The following is a 21,603-nucleotide window of genomic DNA, read 5'->3' on the forward strand; positions in this document are numbered from 1 at the left end:
AGGTGCGCAGCCAGAGTGAAATGCAGAGCAGATTTCAACCCCTAATCACTGCTCACAAACTATTGTCCAAGTTACAAATACCCATTAACCTGTCCACTCATATGTTAGTCTATGGTTTCATACTGCAAATCATTCCTTCCGAGATTAGAGGGACTGAACATTCCTGAAGCCTCTTTTATGAAATTACAGCCCTGCTGTTTTAGCCCGGTGTTACAATACCTGCCCACACTCTCTAGTTCAATTCAGAATCAGAAGCTAGTCTATAAATGTCAGTCCATGAACAGCATCCAATAAAGTCAGTGGAAAAAAATGGAAAAAGATAACTCTTCCTAGTTTGGGAAATGAGGGATAAATAGCACCACTAAGAGGGGTTCTAGCTGCAGTGAAATCTATTCAAAAGTTTAAAATCTGAGACTAAGCTCTCAGCTATCCCAGACTGCACCCAGAGTCAGCCCTCAAACCTTGTTTTGCCTGTGAGATCTGTAAGCTCTGGCCTGCAGGGCGGCTCTGCATATTTGTCCATGTACAACCAAAATCCTTCCCCACCACATGTCCTTGAGCAGCTGCTATCCAGATGGAGCTTGGGGATCCTGGGATACTCATCAGACTGAAAACATCATATTTCCGTGATTACCACTACTTTACTCCATAAATGAAGCATCCAAGGTTATGTTTGTCCACCCTGAGAGCATTAGTGCCAGAAGCATTGCCTATCTTCCAGTACCTATTTTAGGAACACTTGAAATTCCCCTCAGAAAAACAAAGTGTGGCCTGGACTAGCCCACCACAATGACAAATGAAATTTTACAGTGGCTTGAGATGTGTTAATGAAGCCTGTGTTTGGCAGACTGTTATCACCTGCCATCAGCCTTTCTACCACTGCCTCCGTGCCCGCTTTTCCTTCTCCCTCAAGCACCTCCTGGATGCCTCCCAGCCCAGACCATGACTGCAAAATATCCCTGTTGTATAGTTGGCTTCTTAACCTCATTTAAATTCTTCCTTCCAGCTACCTCCACCATGATGCCCTCAAATTACCACCATCTTTTAATGAGAAGGATGCTATGCATACCCATTTTATCATTATTGTATTCTCTCAGCCCAGCTGCCTTCCACCCGGTAGCTCCTGCCTCTTATGCAGATTGCAAGCTCTCTGGGGTGTCAACTGCTCTCTTCATTGCATGTCTTCACAGTGTGTACCATGAAGGAGCCCTGATCCTGGATTGGGGTCCCATAACGCAAACAACTAGATAAAAGAATAATTTGTTAGCCTGGATTGCAAATCTTTTTCTGCAAGAAAAAATAAAGCAGTTTCCCCAGGCTGTCAGAGGCACTTTCATGTGCCAGTATCGTAGCTCTCTTCTGGCAATGACAATGGTGCATCCGATTTCCAGGCACAAGAGAGGACATTTGCTGCACTGATGTGAGCTCTGCATGCTGCTGCTCTACATCTACCCATGCCACAGAGAACCAAATGGCTTGTGGGGATGGGGTGTGCTCTTGGGGAGGCAGCTTTCTGTGGGATGTTGTTTTTTTTGTGTCGGGTGAACTGTGGGGTGGCCTTTGATGGGATTTTTGCTGTGTATGATCTTTTTCCCTTTCAAGATATGTGATATTTGGCTTTTGTTTTGTTTTTGTACCTCATAATCATAAAGGGAGAGGCTGTGCAAAGTTTGTTTGCCTGGATTTATTATGATTTACAAATCTGCACTCCAGGTTACATACACTGAAGTGAAATCACCACTGCAGGTCTGGCTGTGAAGCAGGCAATTTATATCTCCGTTCGAAATTCATACAAACAATATTATATTATCAATAGGTGATTTGTCTTCCATCTGTCTAGACCAGTTTCAAACATATTCAACTGCTACACCTTTTTTTCACCTCACTCCTTGGATAATTTAATCCAACTATTAGCAGCCAGGTGCTGAAGTTTTTGTCCCATAAGGATTTTACTTCTTGACACAAAAAAGGTCTGCTCAGTCAGAAGCATTGATCTATACTGCCAGCATCTCATATCACTGGTTTGATATACTCCAGGGTCTGACCAAAAATATGTATTCAAACAGGATGTAACCAATAATATCTCTTTCTTCTGCAGAAAAATGTAACAGTTTCCTCTCAGCAAACACAGCACAAAGATGTACTTCTCTACTGTGATTCAAGTTATATCTACATAATATTTACAAATAATTCATACTTATTTAAGTTTCCACTTGTGTCAGCCTGACGTGTGTTGGTTTTGGCTGGGGTAGAGTTAGCTTTCTTCATAGTAGCTGGTATGGGGCTGGATTTGTGGTTTGGATTTGTGCTGGAAGCAGTGTTGATAACACAGGGATGTTTTTGTTATTGTTGAGCGGGGCTTACACAGGGTCAAGGCCTTTTCTGCTCCTCACAACACACCACCAGCAAATAGATTCAGGGTGTACAAGGAGCTGGGAGGGAGCACACCCAGGACAGATGACCCCAACTGACCCAAGGGATATTCCATACCATATGACATCATGCTCAGCATATAAGGCTGGGGGAAGAAGGAAGGGGGGATATTTGGAATGATGGCATTTGTCTTCCCAAGTAAACATCACTTGTGATGGAGCCCTGCTGTCCTGGAGATGGCTGAACACCTTCCTTAGCATGGGAAGTGGTGAATGAATTCCATGTTGGTTCTACTTGCACATGTCTTTTGCTTTACGAGTTTTCTCCCTTTTACCCTTCTGCTTCACTCCCCCATCCCACAGGGGGGTGCTTAATTGCCAACTGGGGTTAAACCATGACAATACAGTATGTACTGAACTCCATAATTTTTAATTGAAAATATGAGCTCGTGCATCAGCAGCTTCAAAATAAAATCCATGTTTTCTCTCTCACATAATGCCTTCTGTGTGTACTTTCTCACTTCTGACCAGTACACACATAACTGTTTTGCCTTGTGCATTAAGATACTTCAAATAAAGAAAAAGACTGATATTTTCTTAATATATAAAGACATGTAATTATCCGAAACCCATGCCAGCAATCTAGCTAAATTTATCAGTAAAAGAGTAGTTAAACAAGTAATTGATTTAACTTTGCAAAGATAAAAACCCTGCATTGCCTGCAGGAGAAAAAAAAATGTTTGGGCAACTCTGAAAAATGAAAGGAAAATGGAAAATGGAGTGGGTTCAGACTCTATCATCTTTAGTATCCCTTCATTGATATCCCTGAGACTCTGCGCCACTGACATCTGTCAGGCAGGTGATTTCACCTGCCTTAATATTTTGTCCCAATTTAACCTATAAAAACCTTCCCTGTGAGGACTGTACTGAAATCAGTGACAGTTGCCTCATCAAGTCAAACTCTTTAGCTCATTATCTAACCAGGATGTGTTCATTAAATTGTTAATTTTAAAACCAAATTTAGGAGGGATGTTTGAGCCTTTATTATTGTACTTATGCCCATACTACTTCCTTAGTCTTTAATTTGTGTGACAATTTAGGGATTCTGTGGATTTTTGTATATGTTCTCTTTCTTATACAGAGGGACCCACAGGTTACAGTGCAGTATTTCTAGTCTGTAAGAGTCTTGCTTGAACAAAATTTCATTTCATTATTCCACACAATGTTTTAACTATGTGTTCCAGTGGAGTGCTAGTGCTTCAATGGAGTGCTAGTGCTCCACTCCATTCATTCTTCCCTAGTTAGTGGTACTTTAAAGATCATTGGACCTTTTAAATTGATGACTGACATACAGAAACTAGGCTACATATTTCTTGATTCAATTTAAGTTTTCCATTTTTAAATTTGCAATTCAATTTAAAAGAATGGGAAATGGATCAGTCTGATTTAAAAACTGTCAAATATTTTGGACTCATCTGTACACCATGCTCAAGGCCGGACATCCCATTGCAAAAGGAGGTGCAGCTGCCTAAAAACAGGCACAGCTGCTTCTCATCTAGATTCACATCTTTTTTCACACCCGCATACTGCAGATAGTGTGTTCTTCAGTTCCTCCCAGTTTGAGTGAATCCTCACTGATGGCTTATTACACCTATTTTGTATCCCAAACATTGCAGCAGCACTGTGTTTTGCCCAAAACTCTTACCAGTTTACATTTATTTGAAAACTGGGCTAAATTTGAAAGAGAACAATCTGTGCTAGACACGCTGCAGAACATGGTATCCCAGCCTCAAAGTTGGTAGTGACAAAAGTTGCAGAGAGTGAAACTAAATGTTCTGGATTCTGTGCTGGCTCCCCATGTTGTCTGCTCGTCACCTTGACAGTGATGCGGTTCATGACTAAGAATCTCTCACATAACCTCTCAGACCAGCCTTGTGCCCCACTGCAGCAGTGGGAAGCTGGGAACAGGCCTGTTTATTGCCTAGAGGGGTGCTAGGACTGCCTTCAGTGGTCCTGGCTCCTTGACTGGTGAGAAGACACCCTCTAAGGGCTCATCCTTCCCCCTGTGCCACCTCAGCTGCAATGTTCCCATGCTCAGGACAATGCTATTTGACAGATCCTGTCCTCCTGCTCAGCTCTTGTGCTCACTGCTACTTCCAGAAGAGGGAATGGACAAATGAATAGGTCAGGGAGCACCACAGGAACAACAAGCTCCCTAAGGGTGTGCCCAGAGTTTGCACAGAGCCCTCAGCTGGATAGAAAAAAAACAGAGGGAGAGACTACTTCTCAGGCTGCAATTAGTCATGGGAGGTGCTGAAATGAGATGATGAATGTTAATGCTTGGACTAGCTGTGAAATGGCAACTTCTTGGTGTAAATGTGGGTCTGTTAAAGAGGGAAAGTCACCCTTCCAGGACTCTGTCGGGGGAGGTAGAGGAGAAGAAAGCAAGGTGAACTTTTAAAGGGAGAGATTGAGCTGTGGCCTGTATTTTCTTCTCTACCCACACTGCAATGCTTATTTGCTTCTAGGGCTTATTAATTTTTCACTTATGCCATGCTAAAAATAGTTAATTATTGAAAATGCATATCCATCTGATGGTGAAAGGCTGTCTCTTCCAAACAGGTGACTGGTTCTGATAACCCCAGAAGGCACTTCTGGGTCTTCTAGACCCTTGATCAAAATTTGTTTTTTAATTTGAAAAGAACAGAGGTAATTAAAACTGAAAATGATGGTGAGTCTAATGAAAGCTTCCTCCCTCCTTCCCCAAGAGCTGGTGTAACAGGCTGAGGTTTCTTTCTTTTCTTCCTTTCTTTCTCTCTCTCTTCCTTCTTCTTTTGTTTCTTTTCTTTCCCTCTTTCTTTCTTTCCTTCTGTGATTCTTGCTTGCTTGCTCTCTTGCTTCCTGTCTTTCGTTCCTCCTTTCTCCTTTTTTCAAACGAATATTTTCAGTGTACACATCATGCTGGCCCTTTGATTAAAAAAAAAAAAATCAGATGTAGAGATTTTCTGTAACAATAGAGGAAATGTGTATGGATAATATTACTCACAGTGCTGGTGAGAGTTCAAAGGCTGGAATGTCCAGACTAAATACACAGCAGAAAGATCAGTTCTTTAACATTTCAATTAGACAGAAATACGAAACAACATGCTAGTGACTTCAGCTTCTTGAAATTAAACAGTTTGATGCTGCACGGAACATGAATCTAAATTCATTATGCCTTCACAACTTAAATCTCCTCCTGAAATAGTGGCTGGAGTCATTCCTCAAACATAGGAGCTACTTAATACATGTAGTTGGTCCTATCCTTACATAGAAGAAGGGGTTACCCTTCACATAGCAAAGATCAAGATGATCTGTGGAAGAAACAGGTCCCTAAAGATCCTGTTGTGCTGTGGAAAGGCTGGAGCCTTGCTTGACCTGGGCAAGCTGTGAGATCAGCAGAAGGGAAGCACAGCCCAAGCAGGTGCATCCTCCTCACCCCTGCGCCATATTTCTGCCGCCCCTGTGGTACCAGTTGTCTTTGCTACATAATGGGCATGGCCACATCTGGCGGTTGCCCTCGTGCAGGGAGCAAGGTGCGATTATGCCTGGCCGGCCAGCTCCTGTCCTCTCCTCCCATCCTCTTTCCCACCCTGGTTCACACCTAGGCCCATGGGCATGAGGAAACAAGGGAGGGCTTCCACTGAAGTGGCTGTATTGTCTTCCTTTAGGGAAGGAAACCAGTACCTGGGACCAGGAATCACCTGGGTGGGAGACAAGGATCCTCCTGTCTACCCTCAATTTTCATTCAGTTCTTACTGCAAAGCTTTCCTGGCCAAGCAGAGCCAGGAACACAACCCCCATGAACAATGTACGGGATTTGACCCTCTGTGCAAAGAAACCTCTCACCCATCTCTAATGGCAGGGTTGTCAGTTCACACCTCCTTACCTGCCACCCCAGCTTTGACCATAGTGCCATAGCACAGTATCACTGCCCCAATAAGAAAAATGGTTGAATTGTTTGTCTAAGGCATCATAGGGAAATCTCCTACTATCTCCAAGTCCACGATACAACTGGCTGTGTTACTAATTAAATGTCCAGTGTGTGTGCCTCAGGAGTAATTGCCAATAAAGCTTCTGCACTGTGTTAGCTCAGTTTCACATACTCCTCTGACATGTTTGCCGTGGCAACTGAAACATTATAGCTCTCTGAGAAAATATTTCTGTTATAAGGTATACACACAAACACACACTGTCTGAGAATTGCTTTCATGTTAGAAACAGGATAATGGAGTTTGCAGAGGAACAATGAAGGAAAGAGGATATATCTTTGCTTTTAAAGCAAGGTGTCTGGGAATGACTCAGTTATCTCAGGAGAGTAAGTTATCAATTACTGTAATTGTTATTTTATGAGCCCTACTCATGGATCTGCAGTCTTTGTCCCTAAGAGTTTCCAGTCTCAGCATAAACTAGGGGGGTGAAAGCTACAGAGAGAAGAGAACTAAAAAGAAAGGAAAAATATAATTCTGACCATCTTAATAAGCCAGAGTTTTAGCTCTCTCTGAGCCTCAAGAACATTTAGTAGGCATCACAAAAAAGACTTTCAAGGATGAACATGAAGAAGAACAGAGACACTGAGATGTGTAATGGGAGTTCCTTCCCTATTGCAAGGAGTAGCAGGGGAGAAAGAAGATATTTGCTTCAAAAATTAAGTATTTTAACAACCAGGCAGTGGAAGATGACAAATGCCACCTCCTTTCCTTATGCAAGTCATTTACGAGTTCATCCTAGCTCTTGAAGATATATTGTTCATTCATCATCTAGAGAAATGGATCTTGGGTGACATGGTTTACTGCGAGTTGTCCCTGCCCATAGCAGGGGGGTTGGAACTAGATGATCTTAAGGTCCTTTCCAACCCTAACTATTCTATGATTCTATGAAATCATATCCATCTGCACAGATGGTTCACACATTGCTTCAGCCATCCTCTATTTTTAAGGTCTATGCCTAGTAACCCCAGCTTCACACCATTATTTTGGTTCCGAAACACGTTGGATAAGAGAATTACCTAATGAAAAACAATGACGAATATCAAAGATCTCTTATTCTTACATGGCTATGGGTATTTAGCTTTGTCAAATCTTCATCTTCTCTTTTCAGTAGCCTCCCAAGAATACTGAAGCAGATTTGAGGATGTGGTCATAGAGCTCCGCAAGGGTTTAAGTAAAGCTTTTAGAGTATAGGTCTCATTTTAAGCTTCCTGGTATTCCTCAGAGATGAGAAATGAGTAGCTACCTATCTCCATGCAGGAGCCAATGCTTACCCAAGACCTGGCCAGCTGTTCCTACTTGGGTCTCGTTTCTAGAATATATCCAACTGATAAGACTCAACGTCCTCCAGATGCAGTGTAAACCCATTGCTTCATATGAGCCTTTTTCCAAAGAACACTGCTGCCTCATACACCAAAAAAAAAAAACATAAAGAAGACTCCAAGGTGTTAAGGAAAAAGAGATTTTTGTTAATGATACTCAAATGACAGCTCAAGCACTCTGACTAGCCAAGCATACTACCTCCTCACCTATTGCATGAAACACCAGCCTGACAGAGACACTAAAGAAACAGAGGCAGGAAGGCTTCATTTCCCCATGCTGACACCAAAATGCCAACAATTATTCACAGCATCATGTCAGCACCCCACTTCTGTTTCCTCTTCAGGAGGAACCAGAGATAATAACACTGGCTTAATTACTCTACCAGGTACAGTTGCCTTGAGCTGGCTTTTCAATCATGCAAAGTGTGACTGGAAAACTAATTTAAAAAATGTTTTTTATTATATACTTTATTATATTTTTAATTTCTAATATAATTTATAAATATATTTTATTACATTTTGTTATGTTTTATTTATAAAACTAATATGTTTTATCATGGCATTTTCAGCACTCCCCAAAATCTGACTCCTGTGCTCCATCAGAATGTCTACTAAACAGCTAACCTCTTTCTGCTATGTCCATATCTACAGCAAGCCAAAGGTCACTCATCCTACTAGCATGGTAAAATTAAAAGTCGAGTTCAGCCTGCTGTAGTGCTCCTACAGAAAGTAACAACTGTTGAAACAAAAATGGAACCGGAGCTAATTCAGCATTTAGAAGTAACCACACTTCAGCTTCACACTCTCACATATTTCACTGTCTCTTGTCATCCGTATCAGACAGATACCTAACTATATTTGCCAGAGTACTCTTTATGTGGTACATAGCCCATGCTATAGTCAAAGCCATCTGCTCAGACATATTCTTCTGAAGAACTGAGACTGGAGAATGAGAATAAGCAATTGAAAGCAATTCTTGGAGCAAAATTTGCTTTTTAACCTGACCCTTCACAGAAATGCAGAGACAAGGATGGAAGTGATGTATTACCATGGATTTCACGCTTAAAGAGAAGTCAATTTCACATCCCAGGCTTATATACAATGCTTATTTCTAACAAGATCCACTGTGATCATCCACACCAACTTTTTGACTACTAGTGCTCACTCCAGAGCACATTGGCTTCACTTGGACCATGCACACAAGTAAAAGCTTGAAACAGCCATCCTCTAGATTAGTTTTAATTAGCACTGAGATCAAGAAGTAGGCACAGAGAAGAGAGTTTATGCTAGCCAAGGCACTCTGGTTATCTGATCTAGATCTTCTTGGGGAAAAGCTAAGGGACTGTGCAAGGACAGATGAAGTCCTGGAATTTAAATTTAATTTCATCAGATGCACCATTACAATCTAGTGATTGTAATGATCACATTAATGTGAACAAACGTGATCAGTCTGGCAGCACCCTTATGCAAGCAGAAATTCTAGTTTCACAGGGATAATTAATAGCCCTTTTCTGCCACTGGGCTAAACAGGGAGAAAAGATAGAGAACAGATTGAGATGAAAAGAAGATACAAGATAAATGAAAAGGATACAAACATAAGTCTGATAATGACAGATTTCTATAAGGACCTACCCTGAAAAAAAAAGATAGGGAGCAGCTAAGCAGAGAGGGTGAAATTAGTGTAAACAGGATCTTTTATACACTAAAAAGGAAAATTCAGGGGGAAAGAAAAGAGCGTGAAGAGTACCTAGAAATTCAGACCCAAATGCTTGGGCTTGTGTGTCCACAGACGCCCAGCCTGAGACAGAACCACTCAGCTACAAAACAGAAACAGAAAATATTACTGACCGATGCCTCCAGTTAGGCACCTGCTGTCAGCAGTCTAACAAAGAACTGACTTAGCTCCACAATGGGTGTAAAATCCATTGGGTGAAGTTTTCCATTTGTACATGCCCTCATCTCCCCCAGAAAATCAGGTCTTCTTAAATAAATCAATCCATTCTCCCACTCCAACTGAGAGATTCCCATCAGTCCCACAGTATCCTGCTCCCCACCACACCAGTGACAGACTGGGAAAAGCCCAGTTTCGCAGGGAGCAGAAGGGGTCTGTGCCTCAGGCTGAGTTAAGGTACTGAAGCTCTGAAGCCTTCACGTCAGTTCTAACAGCCAGGTTATAAAACTTCTAAGAAATATGAGTTCGTAATGAAAATACTTACACACCAAATCCTATAATACATTTACTGTATGAAGCTTTATATTATCCCATAAAAATAAATAAAACACATCAGCTATCATATAACCATGGGGATTTCTTCTTGTTTTTTTCTCAGATCTCTGTTTTGCATACAGAGGAAAGGGGTGATTTTGTTTTATCTCACAGCTTAATGTTTTTTCTTCTCCTGTTTTTGAACAGACTTCTGCTGTGATATCTGTAATCCAGCTCTCAGGCTACAAAGTTTCTTCTGATATACTGTGATCAAATCCCAACTGGTTGATCTCATTTCTTCACATGTATCCAGTTAGATAAAGCCTTTGCAGGAGGCAGAAGATAGCTAGAAATAGAGTTGCCACAAGCCTTGGATTTGGCTAGTTTATCTTGCACCCTACTCCACTTTGCTGAAGGACATCAATTGTCCTGAGGTCTCCATGGCTTGTGCATTTCTTTCCATTTTTTTCCCCTCTATTACCTTCCCACCAGCAGAAATCACAACCATGCGAGCAGCAACTGCCAAAAGGCAGCAATTCATAATCAGCAGAGTGATTACAAAGGAGCCAGCAGCAATGCTCAAGTTTACAGCACTTCCTGTGCACAAAATTACGTGGTAAAAATACTTGCAGCAGAAAGTAAACAGGCTTAATGGGCTCCAGTTTAATTTCTTTTTTATAAACCTGCAGTGAGAGTATATGATGCTTGGGAAAAGTGTTGTGCTGACAGCATGGAAGATGCAAAGGTTCTGCTTAGCTGCACAACATGTACACAGGGGGGACACCAGAAAGTGCCCGATCTCCATGCCCAGGTTGCATTGGGCATTGCTCAAGGTCGACCTTGCAAGGCTGCCAGCCAGACTGCAGCAGCATCCTGACCCCCACCCCTGGGAATGCCCTGTCACACCGGCTACCCAGGATACAGCAGCATATTTGCATTATTGAGAAAGAAACACGAGCAATACGAGACCACTGAAAAGCTGTAGTGATTTTTCTATCCTTTCTGAAACAGACTGCATTTCCAGATCCCAGGCACAGAGGATGTTCCCCGTCTGGAGCTTCACATATGCAAGAGGCAATGTGTTTTTCTTGTATCCTCCCTGTGCTTTCTTGGAGCTCCTGCAGCCAGGGAAAATTTCCAGCTAGGCTGGCTCCAGTGCGGACCAACTATAGGGATGAGTAACAGGTTACAGAAGGCTGAAACCTTTGAGCAATCTGACATGACTGGGGGAAGGGGGGGGGTGGGTAAGACAGCTCCTCCTCCATATCCTTTGCCCCAGTCCATCATTCACTGTGGTTATATCAGGATGTGGAGGAAAAACTACTGGCACTGATGAGGGGCCACCTTCTACACAGCAGCAGAGAACCACAGATAAGATGTGTCACTCTCCATCACAAATTTTAGTAAGTGCACCTTTCCTTGCTCTTTTGCCAGATGCGAAAACATGGCCCACAAAATGAGACTCAAAAAAACTCCACCAAAACCCCATCCATTTATAAGGGAGTGGAAAAAAGAGATATCAAAGGGAAAAAGCAATGCAAAACAAAACACACATCATATTCTCTCTAAGACAGATACACTTCAACTTTTCACACCTGGAAAAATATTTATTTGTCAAGCAGGCAGACTGCAAAGGATTCCCTGTCTTTTTAACTTCTAGGGTGAAAAGACTGCAAAACCTCTCTTTTTAACCAAAGGCCTTTTCCACTGTCCAGGTCTGCTTTTCTATCAGAACAAGAAATTGATACTTTCAATCTTATGTGATAATCATGGAGCTGCTTAATTCTTATTACTGCCTGAGACTGTGAGTTGAATTTGTTATGGCAGCATTAACTGTTCAGGGCTGCTTTGACATCCTCACCAGGGGATGGTGAAAGGAGTTCCTGAGGCAGTGGAATAGTCCTGGTCTAATTTTCCCTAAAGAAATGTGAAGGGGTTGGGTGACTCTTTCATTAAGCCTTGTAAATACAGAAGCCTCTGAAATTGTCTTGTGGTTAGGAAAATGGCCTTGCCCTCAGAGGGCAGCAGGGATGGTAGACGGTCTGGTTCAGTTTCCCTAGGTGCAGAGGGAATAGACGAGAAAACCCTCAGTTTGAGAAGGATAACAATCCAAGTGTTAAGCCTCATGAGCTAGAAAAGAGGTTTGATACACTCTTGGATATTTCATTGTAAATAGTTCCCTTTGCTGATTTCAAAATGCCAGAATGACCACTTGTGAAAAGCTGACCTGTATCCCAGGGCCACTTGAAGAGGAGCCCACAGAAGCTGTCACTCCCAGAGAGATGGACCTGGGGAGAAGTCACAGGCTGAATTGCCAACCCTAAATGTCCCATAGGCTTTACAGAGGCGTATACAACATCTCCTGTTGCACCACCAAGAGCTGGATATTTAGCTACAACAGTAGACATTAGATACAACAGAGGACAACTTCGCCTTCAACCTTCAGCAACTTTGAAGAAAAATAAAACCACTGGAAGAAAAGACTTGGAAAAATGCTCAAAGCATCCACCATGTGAGAAAAGGAGTTTCTGAAGTAGCAAAAAGGCTATCAGGAACATTTTTCCTCTCAAAGCAGGGTATCTAAAAGAACTGAATGTGATGGACATGGTATAGGTAAAATGTATGGGTACAGCAAGAGCTACGAGTCTCCAGTTCTCAATGATTTCAGAGAATATATATCTGCAATGAGAATGGGAATGTGCACAAGTGTTGATGAGAAACTTAGCTTTTTTTTTTAGATGCCAGCTTTCATAAATTTGAGATATCTGTGTATACAAATATGGAAGGTATCTGTAGGATCAGATTATTAAGGTTTGTATACACCTTTTCACCATTTTCACATTGCTTTAGTTTTGCATTCACAAATTGTTACTTCCTAATGAAAAAAGCATGAGAACTGATTTTTTTTTTTTTTTTTTTTTATTGTTGACCACTGTAGGTCATTTTCAAAACATGAGCCCAGTTTTACTCAGGAACTCAGCCTGACCTGGTAAGATTTCAAATGACTCAGTCACAGAATAAGGCTCATGACCAACATCAGGGTGAAAAGGACTGGATAGCTCATGAGGTGTTGGCAATAACTCAGAAGGTACATAACCTTGATGACATCCTGGGTTGTTTCTTTGAATGCCTCGCAGCCTCCAGCAGCTGCCTGAAGGAGAAATGGACTGTGTTTTCCTTTCCCTTGCTGGTGGAGAGAGCCCTGCAAAGAGGTGACAGGAATGAGGCAAATGATAAGGAAAAAAAAAAATAAAAATGAGAGGTTTCTAAGAAATTTCTAAGCAACTTTGCAAAAAAAAAAAAAACAATTCCACCATCTCCTGAAGACCTTCTCAGACTGCTTTGGCCAGTCTGGACCTAAATGCACTTTCTGCAAATATCCAAAGCCTGCAACACGGCAAAGCTAAATACTGTGCAGACAGACTCAGCGGCATCGAAAGTGTATGACTCAGGATGTTTTCATCACCTCTCCAGGTCAGCTTTTAAACAACTAACTTTTCTGACACACTGTAATAAAGATCTGCAAAAGGAAGAGCACCAGAAAGGCAAAGAATTTTACTTCAGAGACATTGCCTGAGAATAATTTAAAGATCTAAATGAAGGATTAGAGAACACTGTAAATTACGAATCACATCACAAGCTCTAGCAGTCACAGTTCAGGGTGACAAGAAGTTGATTAAGGAGTGCCCAGTGTTAACACATCATGGAAGATGAATTAATTCACATAGAGAGTTATTTCTTAATTCACACCTGTTGTCACTGGTGAAACAAATAATGCCGGGAGCCGATGTCTTGGGACAAGAAGGGGAGAAAATTGCTCCATTTGAAAATTTCTATGTTCTTTTGCCTAATACCTAAAATGGCAGCTACAACATGCTGCATACTTTCTACTGGATGAGTGAAGGGATAGTAGAAATATCAGATCCTGCAGCACCCCAGTTCTGGCTACATATCGATCTTTCCATATGGCTCTGCTGTCTAGAGACTAATGGGACAGAGGGAACTAGGAACAGGATAAAGGCAGTGATTACAATAAAATATCAGCATTTTTTAAGTTAAGTGTCTGCACTTAGGAGGAAAAAAGTCTTGGGTTTCAAAGATGCTATTGCAGGCTTTTTAAATTGCATGCAGTAATACTGAGAAACTATAATGCTGAAGATGTTCTGCAAATTTTGTTGAAAGATTTTATGCAGCAGTTGACAGATAGTATTATATGTATGTATGTTTGTGTTCTATACAAAAATTCCCATGCTGTGGTATTATGTTATGAGAGCTCGTGAAAATGTGGTGGAGTGGTGAACACTCATCCATCACCTCCCAGTGGACTACTCAGAAGTCCATTTATTTATGACAAGGTAAAATCATTTTGCTGTTTTCTAGCTAGTAGCAAAAAAAAAAAAAAAAAAGAAAAAAGGAACTACACAGTGTGCTCGTATCTGCAGACCTACATTTTTAAAAATGACAAGTTAGATGTCCAGTGTGAGAAACTTTTTTAAAAGTGACTTCATCTTTCCCTCAGAGTTGGATGCCTGCTCTGTCTGCTCAAAAAGCAGAGCCCTTCTGAAGCTTTTGGAGGGGATCCAAATCAGATCTCTTTAAATGTGTAGGATCCAAAATTCAGGCAATTGAGGACATTTTCATTCCGTTGCATCTCCAGAAACGTTTTACTTAGACAAATGGAAAAGTCAAAGCAATTGACACTAAACTACATCATTCCTATTATTAAGAAAACATAAAAAATTGTGAAAACTGTATAAAAGGTACAAAGTTTATATCCACTTGGAAAAAAAAAAACAAAACATAAAGCTAAATTCTATCATGATAATTACTTATGACCATAGATTTTTCTTCATCAGTAAATCTATTACCATACTCACTATTTGCCTTTTGGCTCAGGTAATTTTCTTTTCATTTCCTGAAAACAATAATCTTTCCAAACTTCTTATTTGTTCTGGCAATTAACTTCAGCCTATTTTTTTTCTTCAAATTTATATACCTAAGGTAAAAAGACATTGGAGAGGCAGATTCTGTTTTCCAGGGTCTTTCGGAGGCTAGAACAGTAAATTACAGATTCTAAACTAATATGCTTATAAGAAAGCAACAGAAGTTGGAAAGGAGAACACCTAAACATATTAGCAGCTAAGGACATAACAAATGAATAGCTGAAATAATGAAAAAGGCACAAGATGTGATGCTTCCTCAAGGCTGGTTTTCTGATTTCAGCAGCAGCCAATATTGAATGCTCTGGAGAGCAGGGCAATTCATCTATTTCTACAATACTTTACTAGAAAGCAAATGTTGGCCTGACCCCAGCTGGTGATTAGGTTATACTGAGGAGTCTGAGGATTGATAGCCCTTGTCATTTTAAATTAGCACTAAATGTAGTTGGGGGTGTTATTCTTATTTGGGTAAATATTGTATTCTTTTTGCAAATCATTTATATTAAGGTATTTGTCTCATAAAATAGATTGAGGTCCACTATTAAACTGTGTGCAGTATAAAAAATAGTACATGTAATTCATTTTTACATGTGTTGCATTTAACTTGCATCAGTAAGAGCTCTTGACAGGCCATTCAAGGTTTTCCAAGCCTCTATCAGTTTCTATCTTTTCTTTTCTTCCCCTTTCCATGCAAAATATACAAGACTTCAGATCTAACACCAGAAAATGACAAAAAATATTCATCTGGTATGTGTTTGGAGTCTGTAACATCCTTCACAAATTTTTCTCTTTTGTTGGAAGATTTACTGTTATTTTACATTTCTCCAGACTAAATTATGCCAAATATAATATACGCATAAATATTTCTCCAAGAATATATCAATCCATCGAATCTTACTTGTGAATGTTAAATACTTTGGAATAGCTTCTTCACAGAGTGTGCAGCGGGTGGGGGATTGTTAGCATTTTCCAGCCATCAGCCTTGTTTTATTCAAGTTTCAACGTATTTGAACAACTGTAGAAAACTGTATTCCTCTTCATCTGATCAATTATATAACCACAGCATGGGTAAGGAATTAAAGGAGTTTTTTGTCTAGTTGTGCTAATTGCAAAAATCACAACCCCATGAATGGTACAGTTCTTCACCTGGGAAGGAAGAGTTCCCATTAGAGACTTCTTGGGTGCATTTTCCATAGAGTGTCCCCAGCTCACCCTCTGCTACAGGCCTGGCACATTTGGAAGTACACCACTTTACTGATTGGCTGTGCTAGCATATAGCTTTCCCCTAACAGAATCCTGGAGAAAATGTTTAATTTTAAACATTAGAGTAATTCCATTGACTTCAGCAGAGCTATTTGCATGTTTAGAAGAAAGTATGCATGCAAGTAAGTGTTTTGTGACAATAACAGGCAGTCACTGAGGCATTAGATGATGTAGATTAAATATATAAGCCCCTCCTCTTCCATCAAATTCTTGCTCTTGCACACAATTTAAAATTCTGTAGCCGATGCATAGGAGATGTGAAAATACAATGAGGAAAACAGCACCTCCTCAGAATCGCTACGTCTCTTCTGCTAGCTTTTCTGATTGCATTTCCCCCTTCAGAAACATGAGGCCTACTAATTAAGCAAGGACTGACTGGAGACTTGTCAAGATTATGAGAGTACCGCTATGACATAACCATAATTCTTGATGACATTTCACTTTCCCCATCCAGAAAAATCTATCACACTTTCTGAGATGTGACCTTCATCTTGTTAAATGAATACTATAGCAAAGAGCTCATTTGACCTCTTACCTGTCCTCCCCTCTCCACCCTCCGCCTGGGCTCAGCGAGTCTGGCATGCTTGTTTGCTTCATACTAATTAGCTTGATTTCTTTGGCTATTTTTACTTAGCACACTACCTTTGTTTTTGTCTCTCCTTTCACTTTGCATGTAGGTCTTTGAACCACACAGTTTCTCCTTTCCAACTATTTAACTTGCCCATCAGATTGCTCTGTTTTTTTCTTCAACCTCAGTGTGAAACTCCTTATTTAGCTGCATGTTTGTTTTTTCCTGATACACTCCTTGCTAGCCAAGGACCAGTCCACACAGTTTCTTTTTCTACTCTTTAGTTCGTGGGCTTTTCTTTTCCCTTAGTCCCACTCCTCAGCCCATTTCATTTTTACAAACAAGTAACTCATCCTCTGGAGAAACGCAAGTCTGATTCCAGCATCTTTTTGTTCTCCTTCTCCGCATTTAGCATTCATTTTTGCTGCAGTCTCAGACCTAATGAGATTGTGATCAATGCTTCCCAAGTTGCCCCCTGCCTATATGTCTTCAATCATACCTTGGCTGTACAATCTACTACACCCCTCTTTCTGTCAGTTGGTGAACATCTCTTGTTAATGTTAAAAGCAAACTGGAACCACAAAACAAAGCTTTATTTTCTCCTTCACTTAATAAAGTGGTAACTACCTTGGTAGTTACAGAACTTCCTTTGCATCCTTTCTTGTGTGAATGCTGTGATTTATGCGTTTTGGTTTTTGGTTTTTGGGTTTTGTTGTTGTTGTTGTTTTTTTTTTTTTTTTGCGGAGTCACTTTAGAATCCAGCTCTTTCAATCTGGGAAACTCAATACATTCCAGCTTTCAGCCTACTCAAGGAAAAAAGCAAAACAAGTATGACAAAATACCCTTTCACACACAATTATCTACCAGGCAATCACTATCCCATAATATTATCTTAAAAATAACCAGCTCTCAGGCAACATTAGCTTGTCCCTGCAATGTTTGTGTGTATGTCTTTCTTCTACAAGATACCCTGGATTTCACAGCTGGTGGGGGCACCCTGGGATGCTGTGGTTGGTTACCACTGTAATTAAACAAATTTAATCAGTGCTTGAATAAGGGCTGGAGCAGACACAGGAGCACCGTGACACCAAGTATTGAGCCTTCTCTCTGACAGGTGAAAACCTAAGGCTTGAGCTCCTTGAGCTACACTGATTTACAGCAGCATAGAGTTTCTCTGCATTGCTCTGTTCAAGAGAAGGGTCTTCACCTGACTTGTTGACTGTGATGATAAACTGTCTTCCTTCAAAAGAAACTAAGGTGAAAATGCACTCCACACAACTGTCTCAGCCAAAGGCTCCCATTTAACTTCCAGAAGAGAAAACTTGGGGTTTCTCTAACCCAGTCATAAACAAATGAATTTTGCCGGAAGGACTGACTGACCTAAGGAAAGATGACTCTCATGTCTTCAAAGATTTTGAGGTTTTGACTTTTTTTTAAGCCTTATCATCTCTGCTCCATTGTGTGCCTTTTCCTTTGTACATTATTTGTCTTAGACTGGTATCTCTTTCTGACAGCTCGTGTTATATTTGAATGCATTTTCCACACTGTATGAGCTTTGACAACACAAATCATCCAGACAGATTACAAGGGAATGGCACAGTTCATCCTTTTTACACCACTGAGCAGGGGCGAAGGGGCTGCAGCTGAGGGGAAGCTGCTGGAGCTCTGCTCTGGGGGATCCTCTGCCCAACCTGGAGCACTGGGGCACTGGGAAAGAGCCGGCTTTTCACTTCCAGGACTTCAGGGGCTTAGGGGATCCGCACAGGAGATGAAGCTAATTTATGATCAGACCTCTGCACATCTGTGCCATTATGGAAAGGTAATAAATATCAGGGAAAGAAAGGATATCACACACTCAATTTGAGAAAAACTGAAAGTCCTATGCCACAGGCCAAATATAGAACTCCATTAACCATTGTGAAGCACTGTTGATGAGGAGAGTAAAAGAACAGCCCAGGAGGAAATTAATAATTCTGTATTAAGTGCAGGGCTTGGATGGTGTTTGGTAAATAAAGCCTGGGGTCATGCATTGACTGATGGGGAAAAACAAAATATCGAATAACTAACAGTTCAGCAAATGCCATCCATCCTGTGCAGGGAAGAAAGCATTTCACCTATGGATTAGAGAGAATATTATTAGTAGATCAAAATTACAACAAAATATTATGCACACAAAGGGGCCAAAGAAATTTCCACAACAGCTTCAGTTCTTCTTTTGCCTGATTTTGGGGCTTTTCACAGTTTTTTCTGAATGTAATCCTTTGATATATTTTCTTATATAGTCGATACCCTTCTGTTGTGGTTATTTTACTAAGAAAGCTTAAAACCAAGTAGCTTACATGAACCTAAATCATATTCAACATTATGCAAGTTCACTTAATTTCTAAATCAGGTTGCAGCAAGGCTAATTATAGTATATTGCAGGAGGAAAGACTTAGGTCTCTGTGCTGAAGGATGAAGAAAGGCTGTCTCAAAGCCTCTAATGACTTAGAGGCGTCTTGGTCAAACTGCACCTTTCTCCACCCTCATAACGGAAAAGGAGAGCTGGTCCAGCACTGCTTCCAGGGGAGTGCTGGTAGGGTCCATCTCCTTCCCTGCCACAGAGACTGTGTCCTGGTGCTCCTGTTGCAGCCTGAGCTGCTGCTGCTCTTAGGCTGATGGCAGGGGCATATCCCTTCTCAGCCCTCACGTTCAGTCTTTCCAACATCATGACCCCAGACTCCAGTCAGGAATATAAAATTTTCAAAGCTCCAGCTGACCCCGTGGAAGGGAGCACAGGGAAAAGAAACAGCAGCATTTCCTCTGTTTTGAGCTTTTTTTTTTTTTTTTTTCCAAATTTCAAAGGTCCTTTGCACAAGATAGACAGCTTCTAAAGATTAAGATGAAAACAAAGATGACAAAGAAGAGGCAGGAGGCACAGGAGGAGAAGAAGGAGGAAGAAGAGGTTATCTCAAAAAACTTTCTGGGAAGGTACATAAATGGTATTTCACTACTTGATCCACCATAATTTTCATGCAAATCAGCAACACTGCTTAAACTGGGCTTTACAGAGACAAAATTGCACATAACAAATGACTTGTGACTGAAAATTAGAAAGATGTACCATTAACGGAGAAAGAAGCCTCTGAGGTGACTGTGGGAAACTGATAAACAGGTGTCAGAGGTGAAAAGAGCTGGTGAAAGGAATGGAGGCAGTGCAGGGCTGGAGAGTTGGGAAATGCAGGCAGACACCAAGCCATGAAAGCGATGACAAGAAACAGAAGTCTGCCCCAGAAAAGCTGCTAAGCTCAGGGGGTAACTCAAAATTCCAGGGGTTGATTTTAGTCTTTTACTACAAGAGCAAACTACTTAGAATTAATAAGATTATACGAGGAACAATGTCATTCAACACAAAGATTGGATACGACAATCAATATAATCTGTGCATCTTCTTTCAGAGAAGCAATCATAGAGGCTAATGAAATGCAGATAAGTACATTACGTTTTCCTCTTTTCGTGCACCCTCTTATGCTGTCATTTAAACCTCAAAATCAATCTGAGTTACCTTAAGTGACAAAACTGTATCTTTAATGCTTGATTCATCTGTTGTGAAATATAGTCAAAATAATAATTTGAAAATGTCAGATAGTAAGTGCATATTTTACTTATTTTTAACGTTTGTTGATTTGAGGCTTTGAGGGCAACATGGTAAATATTCGGTTTGGCTGGCACAAACTGTGCAGGAATCTAATAGAAAGCAATATTGTTGAAAATGGATATCAATTGAAAACAGAGAGCAGTGTCAACTATTCCCCACTGGGAGCAGACAACAATAAAACCAGTCAAGCATTACACAGTTGAGCCTGCCAAATGTCATTAGAGTGTAGAAAAAAGTAAAGGCACATACGAAGAGGGGAAAAAAAATAGAAAAAGCACTCGCCTTATTTATATTTTTTTCCCCTGGACAATTTAGTAACATAAAACTGGGGAGGGGGAAGCCAAAGTTTAAATTCATTATCATGGTGTTGTCAGATAATTTGGGTAAACATATCACCCTATTTGGAATTAAGAAAACCAGAAAGATAAAACAATGCAGTTTAATGTATCTCAATTGTAAAGACATCTCCCAACAATTGCACAGCAAATTACATTGGAGTACCATTTTAATTTTAAATATCTTTTCTTTTTTTCTTTTTTTTCCTTAAATCTTAGTACCGAGATTATAGTATTGGGTGGAATAATGAGGAAAATCTATTTTAAGCTTTGCTGAAACAACAATTAAAAATATATAGATACGTGTGTGTATATATATGTATATACATGAATGATAAACCCAAACCCAGGGGAAAAGGATTTTTATTCCGCGTGGTTAAGGGCAGGTTCAATTTGTGAAGCAACCTGCTGAAGGGACGATGCTCCGCTCTGCGGGGCTCCGCGGGGAGCCGCCGCCACCCCCGCCCAGGCCCGGCCCGGCCCCGCTCGGCTCCGCGGGCGGACAAAGGGCTGCAGGTCCCGCAGCGGGTCCCGGCGCGGGCTGCAGCTCCACCTAGTGCAGGGCCGGGGAGGGGCGGGCAGCCCGCGCCGTGCACAGCATCTGCTCCTGGAGCCGCCCCTTGCGGGATCTCAAAACAAACCCCAAACCTAAATCTGAACCGTGTAGTGGTACGTGGGCTTCACAGAACAGCGCAAGCTTTAAATCCAGAAGGCCCCAAAACATCATCTCCCAGCGGCGGATTGCCTCTGTGATGTGCTCCCAGGTGAGCTGCAGTGCCAAAAAAATCTTCTCGCTCAGCCCCTTACAGAAATTCTGTTAAATTGCCATGCTTTAATGGCAGTCCTGACTCCTGATGTGGGCATGGAAAGCAGGGGGGGGGACTTCTTTCAATTAACCTTCTCCAAGACACCTGGACTTACAGGTCTCAAAA

This window comes from Pezoporus wallicus, unplaced genomic scaffold (assembly GCF_028554395.1).
Source record: "Pezoporus wallicus isolate ANWC-B61680 ecotype Strahan unplaced genomic scaffold, APGP_CSIRO_Pwel_v1 contig_2456, whole genome shotgun sequence".
Classification (NCBI taxonomy): Eukaryota; Metazoa; Chordata; class Aves; order Psittaciformes; family Psittacidae; genus Pezoporus; species Pezoporus wallicus.